The following is a 16,811-nucleotide window of genomic DNA, read 5'->3' on the forward strand; positions in this document are numbered from 1 at the left end:
AGAAATCCAGAGGCACTCCAAATTAAGAAACGGTCTCATGCCACTTCTTCTTCTGCTATTCCTCCGACAGTCAAACCAGTCACCCCCGTACCATCCGCTACTCCAATCATGGCCAAGACCCTTTGTGATTACTCCACCCCCGCTGTTGCCAGCGTGCCCGTTGGGCCCACTGTTAACGTTGGGGATAGGAACTTCGAGCTCTGTACTAACCTCATCATGATGGTGCAGGCAAACCATGAGGATGCGAACGCGCATCTCCAACACTTCCTTGAATTATGCGACACGATCTTCATCAAGGACGTCGCACCTGAGAGCATCAGTCTCCACTTGTTTCCCTTCACCCTCTCGGGGAAGGCGAAGTAGTGGTTTTACAAGGAAAAGGAAGCTATCAAGATGTGGGACAAATGTTCTGCGGCATTCCTTGCCAAATGCTTCCCCATGGGCAAAACCAATGCCCTGAGGGGATGAATTTCTAACTTCCAACAAAGCTCCATGGAAACCATTCCTGAGGCATGGGAGTGGCTGCAGGACTACATATAAGCATGCCCGCACCATGTGATTGGAAACTGGTTAGTGCTCCAAAAATTTTATGATGGATTGATACCCATTTCTAGGGGCCACCTTGACGCTGCTACTGGGGGCACCTTCCGTTCCCTCACCATTGATGGAGCCATGTCTCTCATCAATAAAATGGTGTCAAATCAAAGCTAGGGAGAGGAAAGAAAAACACAAAAAGGAATGCATACCGTGAAGGAGACAAATATGTTTTCCGCAAAAATAGATCTTTTGATGAAAAGACTAGAGGAACGGGCCTAAGAGAAAGATGCCATGATGGGCATTGTCCAGGCTATGGACTCACACATGACGTGTGAAGTCTGTGAGAACATTGGCCATTCAGGGAATGATTGCCCCAAAACCCATGAAGAAGCTGCCTTCATCAACAACGGGTTTTACCAACCAGGTAATAATGGGTGGAATAACTAATCCCGCCCGCAAGGTACTTCGAACTACAACTCCGATTACAATTTGAATCAACCTTCTTTGAAAGACTTGGTACTAGGCCAAGATAAAATAAATGAAAGTTTAACTAAAAAGCTTACAATCAATGATAAAATCCTTGAAAATATAAATTCTCAAATCAAAGATTTAACTTATGCCGTTAAAAATTGGCTGAGCTATAATAAAATGATAGAAACACAACTAGCTCAAATAGCTGCTACAATTCCTATTGATAGTAATGGAAAAATCCTGCTCAACCTAAAAATTCTCGTGAAAATGTAAAAGCGGTGACCACGAGGGGTGGTAAGACCACTCGTGATCCACCAAGTCCTAATCAGTCTACATGAAAAGCAAAAGAGCACCAGGAGGTCAAACCTTTGACAAAAGAAAAAGAATAAGAAGAGGTGACGGTGCCAAAGGACTTCGTCGACACTAGCTTCCTGTCGTTTCCCACACCACCAAAGAATGGTCGACACATGCATTGCTCCTTTGTCGACACTAGCCGAAGATATTCCGGTAAAAATCCAAGATTACTATGTCCCTGTTGACTTTATGGTGCTCGAAATGGAGGTCACAAAGGAATCAACTCTCATCCTTGGGTGACCCTTCCTAAGCACTTCAAAAGCCCAAATTGATGTTGGAGCCGGAGAAATCCGCTTCAATATCCATGGTAATGAAGAAAATTTCGCCTTTATGCCCAGGAAGGAGCAATGCTCCATGATTTGTATCAAGTACAGGCCAAACCCACAAGGCCAAAGGGCGGTCCATATCCAACCTCAAATGGTGGACATGCCTATGAAAAAAGAACAAAGAAATAAAAAAGAAACCAGAGCAAAAAAAGTTAAACAAATGACTAAAGAAAAGATCCCAAAAGTCGTTCCCACACCACCAAAGAATAAGCTAGTGTGGAAACCCAAAGAAGAAGCTCCCAAGGCCGCCACCACACCACCAAGAACAAACAAGATGGTATGGAGGCCAAAGAAAGAGCAGCCCTCCGCATCCACTTCTCAGGGATCGGCCGCTCCATCAACAAGCAAGAAATGAACGGAGAAGAGTCCTACTCATTCAACTTTAAACGATGAGTCCTTATCAAAGGTAAATCGGTAGTTATCCCTTATGTTAATAATAAAATATATTAAAACTTAGAATTATTAGCCTATACCTTAATTAGGCTAAATTTAATAAAAGCTTAAAAAGTTCACTTCTTAGAACTTATGCCAAATAAAGCATAAAGTGTTCGACCATGTTTACAAGAGGTAGGTTTTGGTGTAGGTGTGATTCTTGGGTGATCACACTTTTATAGACTTATTAAATTAAGCATGGAGCTTAGTTAATTAGTCTACTTTGATCATAATTTGTCTAGTTTGATGACCGTACCAAAGACTACTAAGTATAGACATTGGTGGAATGCAAATACAAAGGAAAACAAATAAAAAAATCTACAAAGTTTGCCCTTCACCTCTGTTAAATAAAACTTAGTTATCTTCCGATGTTCTGCAAGAAGTATATTTTGGTTTGAAGGTATGGTTATTAGTCAATCATGCTTCCATAGACTCTTTAAATTAAGCATGGGGCTTAGGTTAATCAATCTACCCTGATCAAATAGAACATCTTGTCTAGAGTGACCATCGTACCAAAATTACTAAATGCGAACATTAGTTGATAGGTAAAATTGTCTGGCGGACATCCAAAGTGATGGTCGTTTGCTGGCGGATACCTCATTTTGAGTAGTTTGCCAGAAGACACTCTGGTTTGTTGAAATTAGGCCACAGGACACCGTGGACCGGTTGCAGCTGGTTGAGGAGAGAGAAAATTTTGTTTTGGACATCTGATGCCCCTGAGCCACAGTTGGGTCCGCCACTCTCCCTCTCACTGATACGTGGGCCCCACCTATCATCTTCTTCTTCCTCTTCTTCTCCTCTTCTCTTCTTCCATTACTGAGCAGTAGCCACCGCCATCGACCAGCCCCGGCCATGCAGGCGCACAGACGAGCTAGCGAGCAGCCACAGCCATGCAGGCTTGTGGGTGAGCTGGTGAGCCTTTGCCGTGACCACGAGCGCCACATGCAAGTAGCTGCCCTCACTACTGCTACCGGCCATAGGAGCGCCACGGTGTCCGCACCCACGCCCCCATGCGCCGATCCTACCCTACCGCCACCCGACGTAGTTGGCTTTGCCCCGCCTCCCACAGCCACCTCCTCGCCGCTACCCTCTTGCCCCGCCACTATAGGCAATTTGCGTCACGCTGGGGGACCTGCTTGGCACCGCCGCCATGCCGTGGCCCATGGCCCAGCAAGCCGCGCGTCACCCCTCACCCGCGTGCCGCCGTCGCGCATCACGCCATCGTGGCCCAATGAGAGAGAGAGCAAGGGAGGGAGCACGTGCATGTCAGCCTACAAGGCATGACCGTCGGAGCATGGCTCATCGGCTTAGGGTGGGGGTGTGGCCACCGAGCACGCAGGGCCGTGACACTCTATCGGAGGTGTGAGGCTAGAGCAGGCCACCGAAGGTGCGGACGTTAGAGGTGCGGTCCCAGGCGTGAACCACAGACGTTGGAGGCATGGGCCTGGGCGCGGGGGCGTAGTACCGAAGCAGACCGTCGGAGGCGTGAGGCTGGGGCACGCGCCAAAAGCGGGCCACCAGAGGCGCGGGCATCAAAAGCGCAACCGCCCACGACGGCATGATGAACGACGACGGGTGATGAAGGAGGAGACGGTGGCGGGGACAGGAAACAAAAAAAAGAAAAGGAGCGAGAAAGAAGAAAGCGATAGGGGCAAGAATGTCATTTCATCGATGTTCTCTCTCCTCAACCGACTGCAACCGGTCTGCGGTGTCCTGTGACCTAATTTCACCGAACCAGAGTATCTTCTGGCAAACTGCTCAAAATGGGGTGTCCGCTAGCAAACGACCATTACTTTGGATGTCCGCCAAACAATTCTCCCTAGTTGATATGCTAAACAAAAATAACCAACCTCGAAGCATCATCTGGCAACGAGCGAGCTTGGGGGAGGACTCCCGCAGAGGTATGTAATATCCTTTAATTTCTACATTTTAATTTTCGCATTATTTATTTTCTACATTTATTTATTAGCATTCAAAAAAATTGAAAAATATAAAATCCAACAAGATAATTAAATATGATAAAAACAACAAAAAAATTATTCCACTCTCATATATGATTTAAGAATGTTTAGTTTCTCCTATGTTGAAGTGATGAATAGTTGCTCTATTTATAATTCATCTGTGCCTAGGCTGTAACTTAGTATTCCCCAAGATTTAAGTTTGTTCGCTAAAATGTCTCATCCTAAAACTTGAAACTAGTGGGTTATAAAAGCATGATCCTTTCTAAGTTGTTGCAGGTGATGATATGGTAAATAGAATATGTTATGACTTTATTCGAAGAGAAACTTGACGTCCAGAGTTTTCATTTAAAAATGCTAAAATCAAAATTTCCTTAATGGTTATGAATTCCTACCACGGCTATAAGACATGATTCAAATTTAAACCTTAGTCATATGCTACTTATATTCACATTGAGTTTTATCAAATTGTTGTGACCCTTGTAGAGATTCTCGTCATGCCCTTATCATCAAGATTCACGTACACCCATAAATAAAATGCTAACTCTTACACTGAGAGTTACGCAAAAACATGCCTTTTCCGTCCACCTGAAAATAAAAACTCTATTCATTTGTCATGAGTCTTTCTCTCCAAAGTTTTCATATGCCAAAAAGAAGTATAGGCTAAGCTAAAGAAAAAAGAGAGACACATGAAGCTCTCAAAATAGAAAAAGAAAAGAAAAAGAAAGAATGGAACACATGTATGTTCCAAAGTATTGAAAAAAGAGAGAGATAGCCCATACTTCTAAGGCAATTATCAAAAAGAGAGAAAGTCATGATCAAAGGAGTACCAAAATATTATGATTAAAAAAATATACCACACACTTGTACAACTTGATCAAAGCGTATGCCTTGTATCTCCTTGGATCCAGTTTTTGACTTAGCAATATATATGATATAAGTATGCCTCTCATTCATACCTACCTAAAAATCCACTCAAAGCCTTTTAGAGATAGGACGAAAAGAAGGCAAAGCAATTAAATGCTTTGGTGAGGATCATACACATTGAGCGATTGAGTGAATCATTTGAGGAACTTGCAATTTGCAAAACTCATAAAACCTCCGGATAGAAGGTTGATCAAAGAATGAATGATTGGTAATTCTATAAAAACCGTTCTATCTTGCAACTACCTAAGACTTGGAAAAGCAATAAGCCCCACAAGGATGAAGTTAAAAGGGTGGATAAAATGCTAAATTTATTTAAATTGAGGAAGAATGCTTTGTTATAGGCATGGCACTTGTGAATTATATTCGTCATTGTAGCAACTACTGATCAACAACCAATAACTTGGCTATTTGCTCGGGACGAGCAAAGGTTAAGCTTGGGGGATCTTGCTGGTGGTCTTTACCGATCAAATCCAACCACCAATTAAGACACAAAAAGAGGAGAAATAAGCAAACTTAAACACATATGCATTGACTATTAACCAAGTTCCACATGTATTTGGAGAATATTATTTTGTAGGTCACAAACACAAATACATGGAATAATTTATCAAAAGGCGCTTTCCGACGCTGATTTGCATAAAGGAACCAGGGAGACACCCATCAAATCAATGCAAATAGGGCAAAGCACCATGGGGAAGCCATCCTGGTCTAGCCCATGGCCTGCCACGCGAAGGCGGTGGCAAGTGGCCATGGTCAAGGCACGGCTGACCCCCTGCCAACGCTGCTCAGTCACGCCTCACTCTAGCGGTGGCATGCTCCCATGCTGAGGCGGTGCATTCCATGCTTTCGCGCCAAAGATAGATAGAAGCACTGTCTTGCTCTTGTACAAATAGAGGGGTACCCCTCCCTCTCTCAACACACAACCTTGAACATCACTTCACTCCCTTCTCTAGTTTGTAGCTTTACTTTTTAGTAGCTTTAGAGCAAGGCAAAGCTACCTTGGAGAGCTTGGATCCTTGGAAGAAGAGACCTTTGGGTATGAATAGAAATATAAGATCTTCCAAAGTTATGCTCTCATGTGATATTTATAGTCATACTTACTAACTAGAGTATAGTTATTGTGTCATGATCTTGATATACGAACTAGTCTATAGTTTATGTGTCATGAGAATAGCACAGTTAACTTTATACTTAAACACTCATATAACTTATATAATCATGATTAGAGCAAAGTTGAGGTGGCGGTTCATCGTGCCGTCAGGTGTGCCCAAGTACTTTACCCGTCGATCGGTAGGGTCAGGGACCCAGGGGGTTTGGGTAGTTTCTGTATATGCAAGCGTGGTGCTTGGATATGGAGAGACAGGTGAATGCATTGTCCCTTTCCATGGTTGAGGGGTAGGTGGCAGGTGGTGATAGCCCTGTCCGTCCTTTGTAATTCCCCACATTCGAATGGGGTGTAGGAGTAATTCCCCAGTACTCAGTGGTCTCTCAACATGCTTCACACTTAGCCCTAAGACTAATTATGTAACTTGTATGATCATTAACTAATCTTTGTATGACTATATTAGACCAATGTCTGATCGACTTAGGATTATTCTTTTATTCTTTCTTTTCTATTTTCTCCTTTGAGGAATACCAAGTGTGTGTCCACTATCTTGAAATCACCGTATTTACCCCTGTTATAAACAATTGGTGTACTTGCAAGCATTATTATTCAAGTTCATATCCATACTAGACTCTTAATCAAATGCCTTTCTTTGGGAAAATATAAATAACGATACACTAAATACTTCCGGGTGAAATGCTACAATGATACCTCCATGCGCTTGCGGATAAATATATAAAATTGTTAAGGAACTATCAAGGCTATTAATTAGTGGCATTGCTAATCATTAGTGATGATGCTAAGAAATACCAACAAATATTTTTTGTGCTGTTACCGGGGATGGATTCTATCTCCATACTTGGTGATTGCATTTAGAAATGCCAACAAGCGGCATAGCGGTGCTCTGGCGGAGAAGAGGGAAAGATAGGAGCTCTGGCGGCTCAAGCTTAAGACTTCCTCACCTACGCCTGGCCGCCTACGCGGCGCGGCCCTAAGGCTGCCCACCGCCGCCCACAGTAGCAGCGAGCCCCTCTATCATGCCGCCCGCCACAGCAGCGCACCACGCTGGCTGCCGCGCGCCCCTCCTTCTGCAGCCCGCCTACGCGCTGCGCATCCACCCGTCGCCCATCTACGGTCGCGCTGTGCAACTCTGGCCACCGCCCTCTAACTCCGCCCGTGCTCCTCAAAGCCGCGCAAGAGCCACTGCCTGCTGTGTTCCGTATGCACCAAGTACCTCCCTCTGCCCGTTAGCACATGCCAACGGATAAGTACGTAGACCAAGTACTACAGACGCGCGCATAGAACACACGTCTGCCACAAAGTACAGACGCGTATAGAGCAGGACGTGTCTGCTACAAGTAGGATTACTCAAGACGCGTGTTGGAAACACGCGTCTGCAATAAGAGATCTTACTACAGACGCGTGTCACGTACACGTAGTTTGATCCCGTTATTCGAGACTCGGAAATCACAACACGCGTCTGTAATAACTACTGCAGATATAGACGCATTTTATATACACGCGTCTATAGATTTAGCTCAAACGTGTTTTACCAACACGCGTCTACAGTAAGCGCTTATTACAGACGCTTGTTGATCTCGCCAGACGGATGACCCCCGCTGGTGACTTACTACAGACACGCGTCTATAGTTATACTACTGCAGACGCGCTTTACTGGTCGCGTATGTAGTGAGGCGGTGAATATGTGCCTTTTTATATAGTGAACTTCACCTTAAAAAGAGGGTATATGTTGGCACTCGTTTTGCGCCAGAAGTAGAAAACCCAGATAGGCTGGGTTTGAGGGCTGGCTAGGCTGATTTTGCTGTTGCTTGGCTGAAAACACAAACCGAGCTGGGTTTGGAACCTGGCTAGGCTAAGTTCGCCTAGTGCAAATTAAAAACTAGAAAACATGTTGATTTCAATGTAGATTGGTTTCCTAGTGGACAAGACCAACTGTCTCCACACACACACACACACACACACACACACACACACACACACACACACACACACACATATATATATATGAGAGGCCCATGAGGTATCCCAATCGATTAAAAACAAATTTACTCTACTTTTTACTCCTCCAAACCCTAGTTACTTGCTATTCTACGCATCTCTCAACGAGATTCATTGATGATCTAGGTGGTCTTGCCAACCCTAGGTTAACTCCAAGTGTGCTGCCCTGACGGGTCTTCCCGGGAGACGTTCGTGGACTTAACGCCGTTCTTTTGCCCAAGTCGACTAGGCCAGGTTTTGCAGCCTTGCTGGTAATCACCGCGTTTGCACGACACGTGCGAGCTAAGCACTTGAGGTGTGTGACCAGATTAGCGTCAACACTTATGATCGAAACTAATGATGAATGTGCGGATCTTCATTGGTCCCTCAACAACATGCTTAACAAAGACAGCTGAGTAAGGATGCGCACCTTACTAATGATTAACAGAGGCAGGCATTAACCTGGAGCCTATCTTCGTATTTTCAGAGGCGGTGCCGAGAAAATGTCCACCTTCGCCTCTGTTTGATGGCTTGTTTCCAAAAATCTTTTTTATAGTAGTGCAAGTACATAGGCATAAATGGATCTACAAGCTCTGGTTAGTGTCCTATGTTAGTGATTATAATTAAACATGGTTAAGATCATGTTTATGCTAAGATTAAACTAACATTCCTCTGAGGCCAGCCATTTTGACGGACTGGGAGAACCTTGCTCCACAATGATGGCATCATCCCTGCTACTAGAATTGATGGCATAATTAAGAAATGGATCGAGAGTACCCCCCACACTACTATGCATCCAAACATCTCTACTAACTTTAAGACACCATTCATGGAAATTTTCACTAATTTTTTTAATAAAATTTGCAAATTCATTGAGAACATCGGCGGGCGTAGTGGCAGCCAACCTGGGCGCCGGCCCCCTTCCTCCACGCTAGTCTTACTACATCTCTAGTCAGTAGTTGTCATGTGGCTAGTGCTGCTGCAAGACATTGGAGAAAAAAACAGGAGTACAAGGCGTGTGTTGAAGAAAAAGAATAGGATGGCCTGTAAGCTTGTACATCATAGGCCTTGAAGGCTTGAGGATCACAAAAAATAGGTTATAAATTAACTACTCCAAGCTAACAGCAAATCGCCACCCCCCCCCCCCCCCCCCCCCCCCCCCTCCCTTTTTTTGTGCCACGCTCCGCCACTGATTGAGAATGATCCTGACTTGTGGGATTTCATAAGATCGTTGCCTCTAACCGGGTGTTATTATGGTCCACAATAAGATAATGATTTTTCCATCATGTATATGGAACCAACTTTTTTAGAATTATTACAGGAACAAGCCTCTGGCTATTATTTGCGTTGCAACATGACATAAAAGTCAGTGTTTACAAGACCCATACATCGCTATCAAGTTTCTAGGACCAATAATCTATGAGAGACTACGATTCTACGAAGCAACAACCAAGACCACATAACTAGCACATGGCTGCAACAAAAGGATCGGAACTGCTACCAGCTACATGTGCCAAACAGACCACATATTAGCGCTGCTGGGAGCGCTTAGAATAGTCAGCAGGCACTGGTCCTCAGTGTCCCAAAAGGTTTGATAGCTCTTCCCAGCGTGTTGTTGCTCCAAATGTTCGACAGGTCACATCGGATCCCAACTACCGGACATTGTTGCAATTGAACACCACAATTTAAATGTGCAAACCGAATCAGCCTTGAAAGAAGAACTTTGTCAGATTCCAAAGGTCCGAGGAGTCACACTGTGTTGTTGGCATGTTAGAAACCAGGTTTTTCTTTTAAAAGGCTAAGAAAGGTTTGGCTAAAGATTCATATCCATAAATCACACGACATGCAGTGATGAGTTCAGCAATGACCCCCCAGACCTATCTAGTTACATCGCATGTAAAGCACAAATGTGTTCATCAACATGTCTTCGTTTAGCTTAGCTGCCTAGTAAACAATTTATTCTTTGACAAGGGCCAATGGAAAACAACTGTTGGTTGTACTATCAGTTTCCGGACAACAGGTGTACAAATTGACTATTCTACACAGACTAAGAAAAGCACACACCCAAGGAGTGGTATAGCCACACTGCTCCGTCGTCGTCATCAACAATTCAACAGTGATATGATGGAAACGTCATGGTGCCTAGCTACTTTTTGCAAATATATTCACGGCATAATCGTCATCACTGACTTAGTATTTGTCACTTCTCTCATCTCCAGCTATTACAGAATATAATAATGTGGCCCTAGTGTCAATGTTTATTTTCATGCCTTGAGTGATCGAACGAAACATGCTTAGAGCTCGTTTGGAATGGAGTATTTCTTCCAAAGAAAAAGTACACGAAACAAAAACATAGAAAAGTTTGGATTCACTAGTAGAGAACAGACCTTTCATCCGAGGTCAAAATGGGCTCTAGTCCCGGCATTTTTTGCGCCCGGGACTAGAGAGACCTTTAGTCCCGTGGTGTCTCCAACCGGGACTAAAGGTCCCTGCCCAACGGCTACTGCGCTCGGCACAGTGGCAGGGGACCTTTAGTCCCGGTTGGAGACACCAACCGGGACTAAAGGTGGACCTTTACTCCCGGTTGGAGCCACCAACCGGGACTAAAAGTCTCTAACCTTTAGTCCCGGTTGGTAACACCAACCGGGACTAAAGGTAGACCCTTTAGTCCTGGTTGGTAACACCAACCCGAACTAAAGGACCCTTTAGTCCTGGTTGGTAATACCAACCGGGACTAAAGGTCTCCCGATGGGTTAGTTCAAAAGGGAAGCATCACATCCTTTGTCAGATGTGTTGTGTAGGTGGGGTGGTAAGCTACGCGCGAGGCAATGCATGAGGTCTTGGGTTCGAATCTCACGGAACGCAGCGGTGGGAGGGATTATTTTTTTAAAGCTGGGAGGACCTACCCACCAGGACTAAAAGTCTCCCTTTAATCCCGGTTCCTGGCCCGGGACTAAAGGAACCCCCTTTAGTCCCGGATGCTTGCTCCCGGGTGGGGAACCGGGACTAGAGGGGGTTCCTCACCGGGAGTAAAGCTTTGTTCTGTACCAGTGATTGAAGGATTTGCCAATTCCTTTCCCTAGAATACTAGAGCGGGCATGCGCTTTCAAAGGGGAAAAAAAATCCAATCTCAGCTCTTCATTTCTTTTCATTCATGAAGTCGAGAAAACAATGCATACTTAGGGTACCCACAGTGGTGGGTCATGGAGCAAGAGTGCCACACACCACGTAGAAAATAATTTTTAGCAACGGTTCGATTTTTTTTAGGGGCGGCTGGTGATGGAGCCGCCCCTACAGTGGCGTGCTCGGGTGTCCAGACACCAGGCGCCCCTACAAATGGAATAGCAGGGGCGGCTGGTGTTACGAGCTGCCCCTACAAATAGGGTCTGATTTGTAGGGGCGGCTCAATCACCAGTCGCCTCTGGAAATTCTATTTGTAGGGGCGGCTGGTGATTGAGCCGCCCCTAAAAATAGCCCCATATTTATAGCTCCGATTTGTAGGGGCGGCTCAATCACCAGCCGCCCCTACAAATGCCCCCCATATAAAACAGAAGCAGCACCTTCTTCCTCCTCGGGTCACTCACTCCAACCCGTGAAAGAAAGGTGGGGAGACCTTGGACACCTCCCAAAAATTGCTCTACTAAGGGGGAAGATTTTGGTCTCAAATCCTTTGGTGGAGAGGTTGTAGAAGGTAAGAAAATGCTATTCCACACTTTTTTTTAAAGTTTTAATGTTTGGTTAGTGAGTAATTAGAGTTTTGTTTTTCTCTCTCTTCTATGGTGCTTGAGCTATTTATGAGCAAATTAGACCCAACTTTTAAATGTACTAGGGTAAATTAGGGAGGGGAACAAGATCATACCCTTATTTGGTTCATGTTTCTTGATTTTAGTATACCATTAGTTAGTTTTATGGATGTTTCATGTGCATGTGATCTAGATCTAGGGTTTGGTTTTTTTATTAATTTCATTTTTGTAAATTTATGTTTGATAAAATTGGACTAGGGTTTGTATGAAAGATATTGGGTAAAGTATAATTATTGCTAATTGTTGTCTTTGAAATTGTTTATTGTAATCAATAAATATGTATTTTAATTATTTATGGATAAATGGGCCATTAATTAATTTTTCTCTACCTGGTGTGTTTGTATGCTTTATGTAATTATATTAGATTTATATTCATATATATCTGAGGTATATACAATTATTCTTAAATAATTATTACTTTGATTCATTTTTATATATATCTGAATAAGTAGTACTTTAATGTTTGTTTTGTTGTTGTTGTAAAAGATGGAGTACATGAACTCTTGGATGTATGGTTCGTTAAGGTTCAAGGCAGGTTTCCGTGAAGATGTGGATAAATTTATTGAAGCCGCAACGAAGCATGCAACGACATTGAAAGAGAATAATCCTCATTAGCTTATATGTTTGTATACATACTTGTAATGTTCACTTTTGGATACTAGCAAGTTGTATTTGCTAAAATAATTCGAACAGAGCATTTAGGTTCTATGTCACTAATCATCATAGAAGGCATGATCCAGCAAGGAAGGAAAAGCTGGCTATAAAAATAATATGTGCGGTAAGTGTAACTTACTTCTTCAGTACTCCGTTACATGGCTGTCAAAAGCATTACTTAATATTTTCATATGCAAAACACACAGTGCCCCAAGTAGAAGCCTAGGAGTATACATTGTGGATACTATATATGTTTTATGATGGGTAACACCGGTGCCTACAGGAGACACCCCTTAAGGGTAAGTTTGAACCTCTTCACCCGTAGTATAAAAATTTCGTAAATGGTATGAAATACTAAACCGAAACTTATTTTCTTATAGTGGAGAGAAGAGAAAGGAATGAAAAGAGACCCATACAAAGATGACCAACTCTTAAAGCTCGTCGACGACCTTTGCAACTTCATATTGGACCAGATTGTATACGTCAGAGGCGCCTACCATGACCGAGAGTCTGAGTTAGGTGCAAATCCTCAGTACCAACACCTTCGTGAGACTGAAAGGCTAGCTCTAGGACGTTGATAACAATGTGCATGGAATTTGTATATTTAATGATGGATTGTATATATTCATGTGAATTGGACTTGTAATTGTAGTTTATAGAATACTCTTATGCTTGTAGTCGCGGTCGCGGGGTGTTCGGCAACGCGAACGCTGGTCACGGGGCGTTCGGCAACGCGAACGCGGTTCGGAACGTTGGTCGCGGGGCGTTCGGCAACACGAACGCGGTTTGGAACGTTGGTTGTGGGACGTTCGGCAACGCGAACGTAGTTCAGAACATTGGTTGTGGGACGTTCGGCAAAGCGATTTTGAATTGAAAATTTGATTTTTTTTTGTAGAAAAACGTACTGTAGGAGCGGTTCTACATTGAACCGTCCCTACAAATACCTGTTTGTAGGGGGGCGGCTAGAAACACCAGCCGCCCTACAAATGCTTTTTTTTTTTACGTAGTAAACATCGTCGCAGAGAACGAGCTGACTTGTTGCAAAATAGTACGGCCCGTATAAAATATAGAAAAAATGGATACTCAATTCATATGCATGCAATTGCGGGACCCGCAGCCAAAGTTGCTTTCTCTCTCTCCTAGAAGTGGAGCACTCGTTCTGTACACGAATACTTAAACCACGACGAGTCGACTCCCTTCTCTTCCTGTTTGAGTCTACTTTCTCCGGTCTTTTGAGTCGATTCATGAAGCTCTAGCAAGCGGATTCAGAAGACCACTGGAGAAGCTCTTGTACACGTGTTGAAGCAATAGGTAAGCTAGCTAGACTACCCACCAAGCTATGCAAGCTCATGGCCGTGAATGACGTGTGATCTTGTGGGCCCATGGCCACGAGCACCCCACATGCATATGTCATTTTGTGATAACATGCTTCCTATAATAATAAATGACTTGAATTAATATATCACTACTCTCTTAGTCCATTTTTTAAGTGACGCTATGATATATGTGCTGGCCATAGATTCGTAGAAAATATTAGCAGTATTTGTATCTCTAAATAAGTTTATTATAAAAATAGGTTTAATGATCTATCTAATGATATTAATTATGTATCTTAAATATTAATATTTTTTATATGTATTCGGTCAAATTTGAGTACACTTGACCTCTCCGGAAGTGAGAACCATAGTTAAAAAGGACGGAGGAAGTAAAGTACGAGCATCTCAAAGAGGTCCCAACAATTTTTTTTCTAAAACCATGAAGTTTTCTAACTCGCCAAAAATTATTGACAGGAATAAGTAAAACCATCTCCAACTGTTTCCAATAATTTACTACTAAAATATAGAAGATAATTTTACATCAAAAATCTGATACTATTTCTAAATTATCCTAATCACTTTTATATATATTCCTTCTCTCTTGTACATTTACAGCAGGAACTCTTTCCTACTCTTTATTCTTTCCTATGTCCTTCCACTGCACCTTAAGATTGGCCGATGGATTGGCACGTGGGAGCGGATCTACATGATCGGTCTATTTAATTTTTCCAAGCGCGGAAAGATTGAGAGGCGGGATTGGGAATTGTTCGAGATGGGTTTTTCCATTCTTGCCAAAAATCCTAAATTGGGAGTCTTTATTAGAACTCTTGGAGATAATCTAAGAGAGCATCTCCCAGAGTTTTCCTAAACTTAGTCCCTAAATCTTTATATAGGGTACATGCTAACAAAAAAATCCCGAATATTAGAGCATCTCCAAGAGTACCCAATTTTTTCTTTCCAAAAACATAGTGTTTCCCAACTCCTAAAAAGGTATTGGGAGAAAAAAGAAGGCCGTCTCTAATAGTTCCAAATAAACCACTTCCAAAAAGCGAAAGGCCTCTAGCCTAGTGGTTAGAGCACATAACTAGCATCCAGCAGGCCTGAGTTTGACTCTCTGTGAAAGCGAATTAAAAAGGTCTAGAATAAAAAATAAAAAAAAATAAGCTAGGGTTTCCCCTGCTGACTTCGGTCAAAAAAAGCACTAATAAAAAACTAATTTTGGCCCCACAAGGATTTTTTTGCGACATCTTTTATTTCGCACTACATTACAGGGTCACGCCGAACCGCACCGCTCGTGCGAAACCTCCTCTCTGCTGGCCACCGCCACATCCTAGCCGGACGCCGCCACTTCCTAGCCGACTACTGCCTCCTCCCAGCCAGTCGCTGCCTCCTCCTAGCCAGTCATCGCCACCTCCAACCCGGCAGCGATAGTCATAGCCCGTAGGCTGCCTCGCAAGCACGGTAGACGCCATGACCGCTGAGAAATCACTTATATGTAAAGAGAATTGGATGTGCCTTTTTTTTCTTCTAACACCAGGCGCTCTTTCTCTAGAGCAAGTGAAGCAATGTACCTCTCCACTTTCTTCTTCTCTTTCTCCATGTCAAAAGCCTCCTTCTTAGCCCACATTTTGTCCAAAGCCTCCATGCAAGCTTCACCTCCTCCTCGCCTTAGAGCTTTTTTTGCCTTCTTCTGACCCATTGGCCTCTTTCGTGCTTAGTAGTCTGGGGGTGTAATCTCATTGACATCTTTAGTGTTGTTGACTTCTACATTCCTCGGAGTGGAACCCGGGTGAACCTTCTATTTCTTCTTAGCGGCATGCTTCTTCTCTGCCATTTCCTTTATCTTGACCTTCCACTTGTCTTCATCTTTCAACTTGTTCCAACAATGCATTAGAGTGAATGACTTGTTCTCTTGGTCCAATCCATTGAACATAGCTGACGCTTCAGAAACCTGCATACATGTGTTTATTAAATATGAGCGTGCATGTGTTTAAAGATCAATGAAATAGGTAAACAAAACAATTGCGTAACACTAACCTTGTCTTGAATGGTAGTACCACTTTGATTTCTACGTTCAATCGCGCTATAGTACACTACGGGAAACACGTGATTTGCCGAGTGCTTAGGGCATTCGGCAAAGCCCCTATTGCACTCGGCAAAGGCTTTACCGAGTGCCGCACTCGGCAAAGAGCAGTCGGCAAAGAACCCGTCGGCAAAGGTTTCTTTGTCGAGTGCCACATATCGGGCACTCGGTAAAGCCTTTGTCGAGTGTCACGTCAGCACTCGGCAAAAAAATCCGACGTCAACTCTAACGGCCTCTTTGCCGAGTGCCACCTCAGCGGCACTCAGCAAAGAATTTTTTCTTTCTTTTGAAAATTCTTTGCCAAGTGCCATACTCTTGCACTCGGCAAAGAAATTTTTTCTTTAAAAAAAAAAAATCTTTGCCGAGTGCCATGGCTCTAGCACTCGGCAAAGCTGGGAAATTGGGTCTCTACTTCCCAGCTTTGTCGAGTGCCATGGTCACGGCACTCGGCAAAGCCCTCTTTACCGAGTGTGGCACTCGGCAAAGAGGGGGAAAATGCTATTTTTTTGGTTTTTTGCTTTCCATCAGCACAAACAAAGAAATCACATATATATCAACACACAGCATAGGATATATCACATACACATCCATATTCCATCACATACATATCCATAACCCATCACATACACATCCACCATCCATAATACATCACATACAAATCCATTGTCCATAATCCATCACATACATTCGCATCATCTATGACAATATCCATCACAATATATATATGTCTCTTGTAGTAGTCTAACATAAGGCTAAGTCTAACACAAGTCTATGCAACATGAAAAGAAACAAATAAATAGTACCTACTGCCAGCCTCCCCACCCAGAGTGTGAACTGCCATCTTGAG

The 16,811-nt window shown here is 43.4% G+C and overlaps 1 non-coding gene across 1 annotated transcript; it reads right to left on the bottom strand.

Annotated features, from left to right (window-relative positions):
* Positions 1-453: 453 nt before the first annotated feature.
* Positions 454-560, bottom strand: LOC136490391 (small nucleolar RNA R71). Its single transcript, XR_010767684.1, has one exon. It is a non-coding gene; the product is annotated as a small nucleolar RNA R71 (small nucleolar RNA).
* Positions 561-16,811: the final 16,251 nt, after the last annotated feature.

This window comes from Miscanthus floridulus, chromosome 10 (assembly GCF_019320115.1).
Source record: "Miscanthus floridulus cultivar M001 chromosome 10, ASM1932011v1, whole genome shotgun sequence".
In the NCBI taxonomy this organism is placed as follows: Eukaryota; Viridiplantae; Streptophyta; class Magnoliopsida; order Poales; family Poaceae; genus Miscanthus; species Miscanthus floridulus.